The sequence below is a fragment of the Arachis ipaensis genome, chromosome B9, assembly GCF_059453495.1.
Source record: "Arachis ipaensis isolate K30076 ecotype BB chromosome B9, ASM5945349v1, whole genome shotgun sequence".
NCBI lineage: Eukaryota > Viridiplantae > Streptophyta > Magnoliopsida > Fabales > Fabaceae > Arachis > Arachis ipaensis.
The window spans coordinates 147879076-147891561 of record NC_142444.1 but is presented as its reverse complement, the minus strand read 5'-3'; the positions used below and the strand labels follow the sequence as shown (position 1 = coordinate 147891561).

Here is a 12486-nt window from a genome sequence, read left to right as displayed (position 1 = left end):
ACCCTTTACCTTTACCTTACGTGAAGGAACAGGAATCGCAGCACATGAATCAGATGAGCTGCCTTCCCTTACTGGTTTATAGGGCTCATCTTCTGAACTATCATCAGAATTAGAGGAGTCCTCATCAGAGAACATCAACATCACTGGAATCTTGCTACCTTGCCCCCTTTTCTGACCCTTTGTGCCTCTTATCCCAGTTGCAGACCTCAGGCAATACCTCCTGTGAACTTTTGTATGATTTGGTTTTGGGGTGTTCTTAGCCTTCTTTTTAAGTTTTTGTTCAATCGGCACTTTAACAGAGGCTTTAACCCCTTCCTTCTTAGGTCGACTCACATTATTAGTAGGATTATTTTCATCATTTGGCCTAGCACCATCGTGTGGGGCAGCTGCAGCATTTTGCTTTGCTTGCGTCCCAAGGTCCCTTACTTGATCATCAATGTATACCATAACCTCCTTCCCTTGTATCAGTTCAGGTGACAAAACCTCATGTTCAATGTAGATATCAACAAGACCCTCATTCTGTAAACCCATTTCACACATCTCTCTTAGGTCTGCATCACTGTTTAACTTCCTCAATCCCTCCCCTATGCTCTTTCCAGGTACAAGCCACCAAACTTTCTTTATTCTGTCATAACCTAGCTCCTTATAATAGTTTTTCAAGTAAAATACGTCTAGCCTATCCACCTCAACATCACCCAAACAGTTTCTGTTGTCAGGATAGTAACCAATCTTTTCATCCACACCCTTTTCAAAAGTTCCTCCATTATGAAACATAATGTCTAGTACTTCATCCATCTGCAAAATACGTAAACAAACAAATTAAAGACATGCAACACTAACTTCTGACCATAACTAGACAACTGTATCATTAGAGGAAAGAGCCCTTATTGGATACATAAAAAAAAACAGAGCAACCCAAACTCCATGCTAACATCGTAACCACAAAAAACCTAACAACATAAAAATCTCAACAAAACACCAAACGAAGATTAAATCTCCTTCAATCAACACATCACGTGAAGAGCCATCAATGAAAACCAAAAAAAAAAATTTAAACTTCAACTACACACTGTATTTCTAACCTTATTGTAGCTGACGATGATGATACCCTCTGGTTCACCAACTTCCTACGATTGGTGTCCTTCCTTCTCCTGCCAATGAACTCAGAAAAGCACTAACCAGAACGTGCCCTAGTGTGACAGGATTCTCTGGACGAAAGGGAGAAGAAACGTTTGAAGAGAAGTAGGAGAAATACTAATGAATGATCAACTCTTTTCCCAAGCAACCTTTCAATTCTCCTCCATCACAAAATCACACCGTTCTGATTCATCAACCCCCTCCAAGCAAAACGACGTCGTTCTGGCGGCCTACGTGGAGGTGGAACCGCCAGCTCAACGCTCCGGCTACTGAGTCATGTCGGAATTGGATGGAAGGACCAGGATTTCGCACGGAGCTCAAATTGGAGGGTGCATTTAGAGCATTTCGAAACTGAGGGGCAACATTGATGTACGGGCCCAATTTGGGGGACCATTTTGGGGATTTACTCTATATTTGGGTTTTGAATATATATATATGAATATTCTCTGGCTAGCCTTGACTTCACGGGCTGAGTTAGGAGCTTGTTATTTTGTATCTTTGACTCTCTATTCCTACTTTTATTATCTTATGTTTGATGGTTATAGTTTTCTTCACACGCAAGTTATTCCGTTTCCGAAGCGTTGCGCTTTTCATTTCGCGATTTTGTTTTACCCATTTTTCAAGGCTCCTAGTTTATTATATTCTTTCTGCTATTATATGTATGTAATTTAATTTTAGAAGTCGTAGCACCTCGCCACCTCTGTTTTACATTCTAGGTGTAAAACTTTGTGTGGTAGGGTGTTACACTTTGAAAAGAGAATATGAAAGGTACGAGATGTCTAGTTCAGAAACTGTTGAGCAATATTTTACTCGTGTTAAAAATCTTGTCGATAAGATGAGAGTCTATGGAGAAGATATGTTCGATAGTAAAATGGTGGAGAAAATTCTTTATACCATGCTGATGAAGTATGATCATGTGGTGACTACAATACTAGAGTCTCACAATATAGATATCTAACGATTGCAGAATTGCAAAGAACAATGGAAAACCACATCAACAGAATATTAGAGAAGTCAGAAAAATCAATCAAAGAAACCCTAAAAAGTCGGGTGAATTTAAATAGTGTTGCAGAATCAATCCATACACAAGAAGGACGAGGTCGTGATTTCAATTTTCAAAGTAGAAGTAGAGAAAGTTTCAAAGGCAGAGGTCGTGACAATTACAACCAAGAAAGTTATAATAATTTTACACTACATAATCAAGGAAGAGGCAGAACAAATTTTAGACCTATAAACCAAGAAAGAGGTCGATGCAATTTTTATCAAGAATGAACCAATTTCAACTGCTTTTATTATAGAAAATATTGACACAAAGCAGCAAATTACATATTTAAAATTATGAATAACAATCAAACACACGTTACAAAAAATCAACATCAAAATATTGATGATAATCCAGGTACACAAACTTTTACCTCCTCCATTAAATTTAGCATATGTAATTCTTCTAATAATTAAATTCTTGACCTTAACAAAACTCTCAGTTTTCTCCTTAATTTGAAATAACAGAAATGTTCTTTGAGTCCGTATCACCTACAAACACTGGAAACTTGAGAATGTAACACTGCATGGCTCTTTTTTTTTTGGGGGATATGGGCCTTAAGATTGCAAGGCTCCGTTGAATTAGCCTGACAGTATGCTCAGTTGACTTTGGAGCTTTAATAAAACAATAAAATTATGCGCCCAAACGTTTATTAAAGCAAGTTTTCAACTAAGTTATTGTGCGATTTTTCTTCTTCTTCTTCTTCTTCATTCTCCTTCGTTATCTTCGTCGTCTTTTTTTTTTTGTGTGTTTCTTTTTTCAACATTGTCATTGCTGCGATGCTACCACCGTTAGTGACGACAACGACTCCATCGTCACTGTCGCAGCCGTCATCGTTGACACCGTCGTCGTTGCTTCCACTACTGTTGTTATTATATCATTGTTGTCGCGACTACGGTGCTGCCACCATTGCTTCTTTTTCTTCTTCAACAAAGATATTAAGCATAGAAATTTTAATGCATAATACAAAAATTAGTGTAGCGTTGATGGTTGTTAGAGGCCACATGCATGTGAAAAACAACCTATCTAAAAATTGTAGAGGAATTATGGTCATAAAATTCAAAGAACTTATATAACTTATTCTTCACATATTTTACCTTGTCTTTATCACCAATAGAATCAATTTTACTATAGCAATGAGTCAAAATATTGAGTTTATATTTAGGGTCAAGAATGGCTCCAAATGCAAGAACAACATTATATACATCTCAATAATTTTTGAACTTGAGCATTATTTGTTCTGTCAACCTCCTTATAATAAGCACATAATCATTATTCAGACTAAATGGTGACAAAAAATTACATATCTTTTCAACTCATTTTTACTCATCTGACGATGAAGGATAATCATTCCTAAATCCAGCTTCTTTCTTCAACTTAAAAGCTTTCTTATATGGTACCCATTGTATAAAGTAAATTCTACCTAGTTGGAACATCTAAACTCAATACATTTATATACTCAAATCCTTCAATATATGAAAAAGTATTTTTTAAACTTAATAATCATATTTTTAGATTTTCTCACATACTTAATACTCTCTCTAATCTTATGCAAACCATTACCAGCTATTTTTAATCCATCTTAAACAATACACTAAAATTTAAAATATGAGCAGAGTAATGAATATAAAAAATTCACCACCACGTAACAACGAATCATACACATTTAAAATATTTTTCAAGTGATGATCAACACAAGTGTCATTAAAAAATATATTATCCAAAAATAATTTTTTTTTTGTCAATTTTTTACTCATTCAAAAGTTTAAAAATTTTAGAAAACAATTCAAATTCAATATAAAAAAGAGGTATGCGACAAAAAATGAGAATTTTATTATGTAATTTTCAATTCTCATCAACAAAATAGATAATTAAGTATATAAATCACTCATTGTTTATAAATGTCAAAAAATCAGATATTAAGCAAATCCAATTTATAATGGAAACTAAATTTTTTTAAACTTTGCACCTTTTTTGTTGTAAAATTTTATTATGTCAATCTTAATAACTGTATTCCTATTAAAAAGTTTTAAAATTAGACATATATTTCTCCCCATTTCTAAATCCCTTATTATCATTTGGATTATTTATGTGTGTGTGGGTCCACACAAATTCATTATTTGGATTTCGATTTATACTTATTATGTTCAAAATTGATATTACTTTTGGGGCTTCATTTAGTACGTCATAATGGACATGATTATATAAGCTCATGTTATATTATAACCCTATCTGTCATTGGGTGTAATTAATACGTCTAAAACGTCTTTTAAAAAAAGGTGTTTTTAGTAATTAAAATTTAATATATATAATCGATTAAATCATGTTATTTTTGTCAAAATTAAGCTAGATAAATTGATTTAACCGAAAAAATAGTGAATCAAATCTTGAATTAGTCTAAATTAATATTATTTTTTTTATAAAAAATGATTACAATATCTTTATTATAGAGAATAATTAAAATACTCTTAATATATATATATATATATATATATATATTTTAAAAATTTTAAATCCTAATCCTACGATAGAAAAATAAAGGACTAGAATTTAGGATTTTCAAAATTAATATATATAATAGAAGTGTTTTAGTCATTTTCTATAATAGGGTATTGTAGACATTTTTTATAAAATATAATATTAATTAGACCAGATCAAGATTTGATTCACCATTTTTTGGTCAGATCAATTTGTCTAGTCTAATTTTAACAAAAATAACATGATTTAATCGATTATATGTGTTAAATTTTAATTATTAAAAAACATCTTTATAAAAAGACGTTTTCTCAGCGTCTTTATCTGAGTGGCTCCCATTAACTAATTATCATTGTATAAATTTATTAGGCCTGGCAATTTATACCCTACTTGTAGATATTTAATCCGATTCAATTTGTTCGGGTAGGGTAGGCTATCCGATTCGTTGCGGGTAGAGTAGAGATCGATCCGGGTATGTTTGTGGGTAGGGTAGGTAGGGCTGGAAGTGAGCCGAGCTGAGTCAAGCTAGACCAAGCTCAAGCTCGGCTCACGAAAATTAAGCTTGACTCACGAAAATTAAGCTTGGCTCACGGCTCGACTCATTAACAATCGAGCTTATTTCGTAAGCTCAAGCTTGGCTCAACGAAAGCTCACGAGCTAGCTCGAGCTCACGAGTTGACTCAAATAATAGGAACATAATCTATAATTCTATATCAATAAATTATAACTTATATATATTAAAAAATATTTAAAAAAATTAATATATTGTCTATCTATCAATTATAAATTTTTTATTTATGTCCTACATCAAAATTATATATAAAAAATGATTATAAAATTTTAAATAATTAAGAGCATTAATATATATATAAAATTATATATATATATATATATATATATATATATATATATATATATATATATATATATATATATTAAATTATTAATACGCATATCCTATATGCATTTAATCTATACTTTTAATATTACATATATAATCGAGTCAGCTCACGAGCTAATGAGCTGAGCTTATCCAAGCTCAAACTCGGCTCATTTAATTTATGAGCTCAAATCCAATCTCAAGCTTGGCTCACCAGCTCACGAGTTCAGCTTATCGAACTATTAATGAGTCGAGTTCGAGCTGGCTTGACTCACTTTTAAGGGTAGGGTACGAGTTTAGGGTGTACCCTACTCGCACCCTTTATATAACACATAGTTTATAAAAATTAGGTATATAGTAAAAGAGGTAAGAGTTGAACCTACAACCTCTCTCATGTAAGGACTTAAAATAAATGAGTAATTATTATACTAGTTAGTTAATTTAGTAATTTAATGCATTAGTTTTTATTTTTTATTTTATTAATATGTAAGAAATTCGAAATGATTGAATTTTATATTTACTTTAAAAAAATTTAATATTTCTGCAGGTAGGGTAGGATAAGGTAGAGTTTAAAACTTTAGGGTATGGATAAAATTAGGATTGAAAAATTCTCAGCTTGCGAATAAAATAGAGTAGAATTTTAATAAAATTTTTAACCCATGGATAGAGTAGGATAAGGTTCAAACTTTATCCTACTCTACCCATTGCTAACTCTAAAGGTTACGCATCATGATCCTTTTATATGTCAAAATGATATAGAACTTAATTATGATTATAGAAATAGTATTTGTCTACAAATAGAAGAAAAATTATATTTCATAAATAGATTACGACTCATCATTTTAACTTTCTTTATTTTTTTCCCTGATTTTTACAATATATATAGTAAATATATTCCAAATTTTGTGGATTCATTTTATTTTTTCTTATATTTTTTTAAAAAAAAATATTAAAAAATTAATTTTTAGTTAATTAATATTAATTAATTTAATTTTTTTTATAATTTAAGATTTAAAATAAAGATTTTATAATTTACAATTTATAATATAAAATAATTTTAAAATAATTAATTGATGTTTGCATAAAAAATAATTTTTTAATATTCTTCTTTAATTAATGTATTTATTAAAAAAATGTTAGAAGGTCATTCAAATTTATTAATTTTGGCCATTATTTAACTATCAATTTAATTTTTTTTTAGTTTAGTAATCTAAAAACATATTTTACCTCATACTTTTAAATATTAGTGGGTAAATGATGAACAAAAACAATAAATTGTGATAATACTCTTACATCTCTCAATTTATTAATATAAAATAATCTTTCGATACCCTAAGACCCTGCTACCAAAGGCTGGAGGCTACAAAAACAGTTCTACTCTTTGGGTGTCGGCTCCAAGAACTCTTAGCTTCGTATTAGCAGCACCGCACTGCAACTCTAGCTCTCTTGGATATAGAAACAGATCGTCACATTTTGAATTCCACTATATAAGAATAGGAAGATAGTTGGAATTTGGTAGCTATAGGATTAATATCCTTGCCTCATAGTCATGCATTCACATACACGTTGCAGACTTGCAGTACAAATAATTAAAAGTAGTTGGTAGTATAAGCATTTATCATCATGGACCACCGATCTAGCTAAACTAGAATGAAGGACTATATTAGCACGGTCTTCTTCTGGTATTAAGGGATCTCACATTGTAATCCTCAATAATTGAATCGAGTAAGTGATAACGCGTAGTATAAATAAGAAGCATTTATGATAGGTGATGAAGCTAGAGGGTGACGCCATATATATTACACTATGGACGTGACGTAGTGTTAAACTGTTAATGGTTGTTAAAGGCCATGCATGTGAAAAACAACGACCTATCTAATATCTTTTGTATTTTGTTTTTGTTGATCATCACTTGCTACACTACCTATTATGTACCTTAAGAAGGAAGCTAAGGTACTTAATTAGACCAATCGCCACACTATAAATACCGAGCTGGTGCAGTAGGCTTGGCATCCCATCCCAAACTCATACAGATCCCTCACATCTCATTTCATTTCCAAAAACCACAAAACCATAGCCATGGGTGTCTCATTTAACTTGCACAAATTTGACCCTAAGCACTCCAAGGAGATCCAATTCCAAGGAGACGCAACCATTACCGATCACCATATCATTCGACTCACCAATCTGGACGACGATGGCAACCCACTGGGAAACAGAGTTGGCCGAGTCTTATTCTCCGACCCTGTGCACCTCTACGACCACAGTGGCCTCCGAGCAGGATTTGAAACCACCTTCGTCTTTCGCATCTCAAAACCCTATAACACTGAATATACACCTGGACCTGGTGATGGTCTTGCCTTCTTCCTTGCTAGTGCTGACACTGAAATTCCTCCTGAATCTTCTGGAAAGTTTCTCGGCCTCTTTAATGATGCATCTGACAGAATTGTTGCTGTTGAATTCGATACTTTTTCCAACTCCGATATTGGGGATCCCAATTATCCGCACATCGGAGTTGATGTTAACTCTATCAGGTCATCAAAAGTTTGTTACTGGAATTTTCTTGATGCAGTGATAACTACTGCAAAGATAACATATAACTCTGCTCATAAGAAGTTAACTGTCCATGTCTCTACATATCTCCACAGCCAGCCCGACACTCTTACTTATGATGTCGATTTGAGCACTAAGCTGCCTGAAAAGGTTAAGATTGGAATATCTGCTTCCACTGGACAATTCTCGCAGACTACTGAGATTCTGTCTTGGATCTTCAAGTCTAACTGAAAAGGAACATCGATAGATGTTGACTTGTTGCCAAGTTTGTGTTGTGTCTTTTATTTTAATTCAATAAGGACAAGCCTACTCGTCTTTAGTTTGTCTCTGTAAGTGTTATGCCACTACGGATACAGGCAAGACTGTCCATTGTTGTTGTTTGTGTTTGGATTTGGTTTCTTGTTTTATGTGATATATGCATGGATGCTTACTTTATTTTCTTAGTTTTTGCCTTTATTTCTTCCTTCTGTCTTTTCAAAAGTGCAAAACATCCCTTCTAGTAACTAATTTCCTAGCTAGTTAACTGCATGGACAAGGGATCGGGAAGCACCAAAGGGAAATATGGTTAGAACAACAAATTACCACAACCATGCTTGTTAGTATTTTGTTGTATGTAGTTTTGATTCACAACTAGTTTAATTATGCTTATGTTTTTGGGAGGCTAAAAGTTTTAGCTTTTAGGTTCACTTCTTACGTCCTAGGTTTGATTATTAGTTGAGAAATTATTTTTCAATCCTACTGAAGAGAGAATAAATTAAATAAAAAATTAATCATAAAATAATAATAAAATTATAAGTAATGAAAAATTATACTCTAAAATAGTATTAAATAAATGAGTACAAGAGTACTATAAAAAATATATATTCTATTTTTTTTGTTTGATTTTATAAAATTTGTCATTGTAATTTAGGTGTTGATTTATCTTATTAGAAAAAATAAATTAAATAAAAAATTAATTATAAATAACAACAGACATAATTGGTAAAAAATTATAATTTAAAATTGTACTAAAAAATACCGAGAAAGTACTAAAAAAGTACGATGTAAAAAAGAATATTAAAAAAAGACAACTAACATTTTTACGTATATACCTAAAAAATAATAGAATAATAATATAAGAAAGTAATTTTAATTTTAACTATAATGTAAATTGTTGATCCCATTAAGTAGAGTAAATTAAACAAAAAATAACTATAATTAATAATAGTAAAAAATTATAATGTCCTAACAAAGAATACTAAAAATATTTAAAAAAATACTATATAAAAAATTATAAAAAATTAAATATATTTAAAAAAATAACATTATAATTTAATGTCATATCTATTTTAGTAATTATCTATCTAAATATGGTAGTTCTTGTTTAAATTTAATTATATGCTTTACTTTTTTCTTCATTTATATATAATAAATCTAAAGTATTTTTTTTTAAGAATAAAAAACAAAAGCAACCTTAATTAATTTTGGAACAAACCAAGATTGATATTATGTTTAATTGATATTACTTTAAGGATTCATTTAATTTGGTACCTTAATATTAGGCATGATAATACATGCTCATTATGTTAGATGTTACAACCTTATCTGTCTTCGCCTATGTAGTCAATTTATCAAAATAGAAACCTACATATCATAACCTTCTTATATGTCAAAGATGATATAAAAATTAACCATGTATATAGAAATGGTACAATGTCTTAACAAATAAAAGATAAATATTAATTCAAAAAAAAAAATGAATGAATATATATCAATAATAAGCTATCTAACAGTAGTAACAATCATTTTAACTTTGTTTATTTATGATTTGATTTTTAGATGTATTATTTTGATCCTCAACGTTCTAAACGTTCTATTTCAGGTTCAAAAATTTTCAAACGCTCTACTTTAATTTCAAAAAAAATTTAAACTGATTAAATATTGTTCTATTATTAAATTTGACAGAAACAATTAACAAATTTAAGAGTTAATAGTATTTGATTTTAATATATATGTAAATCGACCTATCAACATAAAAAAAATTCTTTAATTTTGAAGCATTGATGCTCGTTAGGATTTGGATTTTTTTTAAATAAGGAGATCAAGAAGAAGAAATATTACAAAAAAAAAATTTGGTTATATTTTTTCTAACATAAAGAAGAATATATGACTTAACAACAATGTTGTTAATACTTACATTACTCATTTCATTAATTATTCGTGTGAAATTTAATCATATGACAACATTGAACCAATTTAAAATCTTTTAAGATAAAAATAAGATATTTAAAATGTTAAGAATTAAATTAGAATGACCCAAAAATAATAAAAAGGTATATATACCGACTAACACAAAAGATGATAAAAGGTATGCAGAGCTAAAATAAAAGACTAGAGTATATATAAGCAAATGGTAAAGAGTGCGGTAAACTAAAGAGTATTCAAAGCAACAAATATATACAAAAGTCCAAAAACATACAAAAATAGAGATGCAAGTACTGAAAATTGAAATAAAAGTTACTGGAATTAGAACAATTCACCACAAAATAATCTGGCCGATGTATGACGATATCCCCATACTTAAAAATTAGCATCGTTCTCGATGCTCATCAAATCAAGCTGAGTGGAAGGAGTGGTCGCCGTCATCTCCACTGTCTCCTGCTGGGGCTTGGGGCTCTTCCACCTCATTGGCCTGGGCCTCCTCTTCATCAATATCAATGCCGCCCTCATAACGTTGCTTGTTGCGATGTTGTATCTGGTCAATCCTCTCAAAGAGGCGCTGCACATGACGGTAAATTGGCTGCGAAGTAGATGATGGTGTTGCTGGTATAGATGGTGCTGAAGGTGTTGAAGGTAGTGCTGAGGGTCTTGCTACTACTGAGGATGTGGCTGCCTCTGTAGTGGTGGTGGGTGCCCTACGACCTTGGTGTCTGGTGGATGACTGAGGACCGAACCAGTTGCCATGTGGAATGACTTTCTTCGCAGCAATAAATACTGTCCTCTCATCCCCATCCTCCCAGGGTACCTCAGCCTGGTGACCCATCTGCATGATCAAGCAGGGGAATGCCAGATTGCCCTTGACATAGGTCTGGACTAGGGGTGGCAAATGGGCCTAAACCCACCGGGCGGGCCCGCGTAACCCCGCCAAAAAAGACGGGTTGGGCTGAAAAATTGGGACCATCAAATAACAAAAGCTCGCCTAACCCACACCGCTTAAACTACGGGTTTTGGCGGGCTTCCCCGCTGGGTTTAGTATTTTTTTGGCAAGGGATATTTTTACAATTTTTTTTTGTCAAAACCCAACTTCTCCCAAGGTCCCAACCCAACTTACAAGAGAATGAAGATGAAAATTGAGTGTTTTGGATTATGTTTATTTTGCTTTGGGAACAATATTTTTAATTATATTTTGGATAAAAACTTGGTTTATAATTATGTTTATTAGATATTTATAATTACAAAGACTTTAATGTTTGTGAATATAAAAATTATAATTTCTTTATACCTTTAGAAATTATAATAGTTAAAAGTAAAAAATATAAGAGATTTTTTTATACCTTTATATATATTATTTAATAGTTAAAAGTTAAAAAAGGATATTTGGCGGGCTTAGCCAGCCGGCTATTAGGCGGGACAGGCTGGGATTTTGGGACCGCCTCACTAGGCAGGGCAGGCTTCTGGCGGGATGGGGGCAGGCATCCCTGCTTACCACCCCTAGTCTGGACCATATACCACCTGATGAGTCTTGGAAGGTATAGTTGCTTTCCTTTCAAGATACACCAGAGAAGTACTGCCATATCTGATGGAATCTCAGTTTCATGAGTGTTGGGAATTACATAGTTACTCATAATCTGCTGCCACAGCCTAGCCTCGACGGTAAGATACTTGACCTTTATGCCCTTCGGACTCAGCTTTGACGGTCCATATGCCCATGGACTGTCAGGGTGGATAGCTATAGGTTGGAGGATGGCATCCCAATCAAACTCCATGAGGTAGAGATTGCCTCTTCAACCTTGTAAAAATCATCTTTATCAGTTACTTTGGGCTGAAAGTGGAGGATCTCTTCAATTGCTTCCTCTATGACTAGAATCTACCTGCCTCGGAGTTGAACTACATCAAGGGTCACTCGGTAGAAGTTACAATAAAATTCTTTGACCTAAGATGCATTCAGCCCGACTAAGTCTCGGTCCAAAAATATCCAACCCCCCGCTGCTCAATCTGGTGTGTAATGCATTCCGCAGCTCGGGTGGTATTTGTAGCTTTCTCTCAACATGGAGGCTCCGATTTTTCAGAAAATGCAGAAACCTTAGCTCGCAGTAGAGGTTGGCAAACTTGATTGCATCAGAAGAAGGGGTATTCTGATCAGCCTTCTCCTTCTCACTGAGTTGCCTTTCAAATAACAACTCATCCACTATTTCAGCGG

At 32.5% G+C, this 12486-nt stretch overlaps 1 pseudogene; it reads left to right on the top strand.

Moving 5' to 3' along the window:
- The first annotated feature begins 7612 nt into the window (after positions 1 to 7612).
- On the top strand, positions 7613 to 8428 carry LOC148546733 (lectin pseudogene; annotated as a pseudogene).
- Positions 8429 to 12486: the final 4058 nt, after the last annotated feature.